The 4191-nt window shown below is 41.6% G+C and overlaps 1 pseudogene; it reads right to left on the reverse strand.

Annotated features, from left to right (window-relative positions):
- Window positions 1-780: 780 nt before the first annotated feature.
- LOC100153897 (elongation factor 1-alpha 1 pseudogene) lies at window positions 781-3476 on the reverse strand (annotated as a pseudogene).
- Window positions 3477-4191: the final 715 nt, after the last annotated feature.

Raw genomic sequence — 4191 nt, forward strand, 5'->3', positions numbered from 1 at the left:
TACTCACTTTGGCTCTGAGCTTCCTGGGTGAGAAATAGATAATACTGTTCCTTTAAAACAAATAATATTGATCTGCTACGTATTTCTTTAATCATGAAATCTTCAAGAGGAATCATTTTAAACTGTAGTAGGTCTTGGTTACCACACCATTCTTTGTTAAAAACAAAAATTATCAAAAAAAACCAATATTATCAAACTAGAAAATTCTGACCTTGTTAAAGGTAAACATAACATTCAAGGGTAAAATATTAGACACATTCTTGTCAGAGGTCAAAGCTACCCTTTACTGGTTCTGTTCAACAGTATTCTTGCAGATCTTATCCAGTGCGGTAAGACAAGAAAAAGTCGTAAATATAGAAAAGTGAGAACAAATCTCATTGTAAGAGAAACAACCTAGAAGATCAAAACAGAAAACTGATAAGCTATCAAAACCAAAACCAATGAATACTGTCCTGGTGACTGAATCAGCATCAACAGAGACAAACATAAGAGAAATACTTAATTGGGAAATTCTATGCAAAGATGTATACCATCCACAATAGCAATTTTTTAAAAAAGATTCCTGAGGGAAAAAGCCTGAGATATGGTAAGGTCTTATTGGAGAAGATAAAATATGTCTTATGTGTGTTTTGTTTTTGTTTTCTGTTTCAGAGCCACATCTGTGGCACATGGAAGTTCCTGGGCTAGGAGCTGAATCTAGCTGCAGCTGCCAGTCTGTGCCACAGCCATGGCAGCTCCACCTGCCTTCTTGTCCACTTTGGTGACACATAAAGCAACCATCTATCTCATGTCACAAACAGCAAAACAACCCAGAGGAGAGTCAGAGCAGCTCTCAATATATATGGGCTTGCCAGGAACTGTATCAACAATGGCAGCATCACTAGATTACAAGAATTTGGGACCATCAGACAATCAGTCTTCCCTTCAGCTCAGCAAACTTGCCAACAGTGTGAGCTGTATAATAATCCAGCACAGGTGTGTATCCAACACTGAATTGTTCTGGATGGTTCAAGATAATCACTTGAGCTGTGAAGCCAGTTGCTTCCATCAGTGGGTCATTTTTGCTGTCACCAGCCACATTGCTACAACAGACATCTCTGACACCTTCCTGAGAATGAAGCCCACATTGTCCCCAGAAAGTGCTTTATTCAAGCTTCATGGTTCATTGCAACAGACTTGACTTTGGTTGTAACCACGAATGGAGCAAAGGTGACTGACACACCTGGTTTGAGAACACCAGTCTCCCTTCAACCCACAGGGACAGTACCAATACCACCTGCTTTGTGGATTCTCTGGATAAGCAGAAACCACATCTGTTAGTTGGAAGAGTTGATGGCAGGATGCAGTCCAGAGCTTCAAGCAGTTGTGGTTCTACAGGCAACTTTTCAGCCTCTGAACCAAGACATGTTTGCACTTGGCTCCAGCATGTCGTGTGTCACAATTGCAGCCAGAAATTGGCTCAAATGCTACTGTGGCGGGGTTGTTGCCAAGTTTCTTAATGTAGGTATTGACTTCCTTTATGAGTTCCTTGTGTCTCTTCTAGCCATAGGGGTGACTCAGTGCAATCAACTTAACCTCAACAATTAGTCGTTTCACACCCAGAGTGTAAGCCAGAAGGGCTTGCTCAGTGCAGTCAATCAACTTAACCTCAACAATTAGTCGTTTCACACCCAGAGTGTAAGCCAGAAGGGTCAGCCCATTCTTGTAGATACCTGCTTCAAATTCACCAAACTAGCAGCAACGCTTAGGACAACACAGTCAGCCTGGGGTGTGCCTGTCATCATGTCTTTGACGTCTCTGTGTCCAAGCATCAATAGTGGTCACGCAGTACTTAATGACCTCGAATTTCCACAGACGCATCCATGGTAGATACTGTGCTCACGTTCAGCTTTCAGTGTGTCCAAGACCCAGGCATACGCTTTAGAGACTTTCTGTCCAGGTGGGATATGCTTTGACCATCCCGAAAAAAGTGTCCACAAGCACTAGCAGGTTTCCAAAATTCTCTGTGGTGGCAGTCACTTGCGTACAGTCCTCCGAGGTGGCTCAGGTTCCTCTTTGTTGGGTCCATATCTGAAGAGGGCTTTGGGTAATTTTTAGCATAGATCATGCAGTTCTGAGTGACTCACTGCATGGTCTTTTGTAGGTTAGGCCTCACTTTATATATATGTATACATATATATATATATGTCTATAAATATTATATATAATTATAGCTATATATTTATATATATTTAAATCCATTGTAATGTGGTAACTCTCCTGTAATGGACGCTGTTATGAATGCAACACAGTGTCCAAGAGTGGCTCAGGAATCAAGACAACTGCATTCCAATTCCATCCAGGTGACATGTGATCCAAGTGAAACCCCACTCCCAGACTTACCCTTTGTCCTTTTCAGATTACACTGGCTAGCATTTTGACAAATATGTCTGTGAGAGAAGTGATTCTCTTGCCAAGGATATTGTTTTTTCTTTTGTCTTTTTAGGGCCGCACCCTCAGCATATGGAGGTTCCCAGGCTAGGGGTCCAATCGGAGCTGTAGGCGCCAGCCTACACCAGAGTCACAGCAATGCCAGATCCGAGCCATGTCTCAGGGCAATGCCAGATCCTTAACCCACTGAGCGAGGCCAGGGATCAAACCGGAGTCCCTCATGGATGCTAGTCGGATTTGTTAACCACTGAGCCACGACAGGAACTCCCCAGAATCACTTTTTAATAGAGTTCTTATTGGCCATATGTTTTTGGCCTTCTCTGAGGCCATTAGCACACACTTTGTGTCTTTTCATAGATCTTGGGAGAAAGCTCTGCCTCTTTCCTGGGGTTTACTTTTCTTTCTTTCTTTTGTTTTTTTAGGGCCACACTTGCAGCATATGGAAGTGTGGGGCTAGAGGTTGAATCGGAGGCTAGAGGTTGAATCGGATCTGTAGCTGCCAGCCTGCATCACAGCCACAGCAACGCAGTAAACTTAACCCACTTGAGCGAGTTCAGTGATCAAACCCACAACCTCATGGAGCCTAGTCGAGTTCCTTGTGTCAACTGCTGAGCCATGACCGGAACTCCTTTTCCTGGAGTTTTCGTGAGCACCACCTGAAGGCTAACGCATTCTGGTGAAACTATGATATCAAGCTGTTCTGGTGACAAGCTTCAAGGTGAGACCTATCAGCTTATTCCTCACTGTCAATTTTACCTGGCGCTCCTGTGGAGAATTAGGTGCCTCAAGGCCAAGGGAGCCCCTGGGCCTCTTCATTCATTAAGAGCATTCCTCTCTTTCTACCATACGAGAGGCTCTTTTATTGTTTTTCTTAGGTTTTAGCCTAGGACAATCTGCTTTCCACTGTTCTTCTTCCTTCCCCAGTGGTGGCTTACCTCTCTTTCTTTACCTACCTTCCAGGAATCCAGTGCCACTGCCAAAAAGTGGCATTTTGTTTTGCGCTTCTTTCTTCTGTTGTTCCCTGTTGAACACTTCAAAAGCAACATCTACCCCTGGCATTTAGGAGAAACTAAACGTGGAAAGATGTGAATGTCCCTCTGAATTTGTTTGTTTGGTCTAGGAGAGGGTTATTTGTTAAGATCATGGAGATGCTTTTATGAGTGGTACCTTATAAAATGAATAAATATTACTACTTCTCTTTCTGTTACTGTTACTCTTTTTCCAGCAATAATACACTTCTGATCTTGGTGTAAATGTCATATTGTGTGAATACGCAAACATCACATCTGCCTACATATGTTCTGTTGCTTAGTAGTTCTTGGCACTGGAGCATCATGAATTCTGTGCCTAATAAATGAGATATCCATCAGAATGAAAAAATGAGCTATGTTGGTCTCTTGAATATGATATTGATCTCAGATTTTAGTTGTGAAAAAGTTGGCTGCATTCTCATGGATGGTAGTAAAAGAAATTTGGAAGGGAATTAAGTTTAAGAGTAGGATTTGTTAACTTGTTCATCAAATAAGGCTTATAGCATCTAATACTGTTCCCTAGACCTGGGCCAATATTTTAAAGTATTTATTTAAAGATATACAGATTCTGGATACATAGATAAAGATTTGTTCAAAAAAATTTACTCCAAAGAGTCTATAAAATTCCCCTTTTATAGTAAATACTCAAGAGCAACTTCTGGAATGATGCCTTAAAGATCAATGAATTGTCTTCATTGATTAGTGCTATTATTTCGGTCATCCTTTTCAA

Source organism: Sus scrofa, chromosome 13 (assembly GCF_054392235.1).
Source record: "Sus scrofa isolate SSC_HxYL_T2T_F1_AM1 chromosome 13, Sscrofa_HxYL_maternal_Yorkshire_Landrace_v2.0, whole genome shotgun sequence".
NCBI lineage: Eukaryota > Metazoa > Chordata > Mammalia > Artiodactyla > Suidae > Sus > Sus scrofa.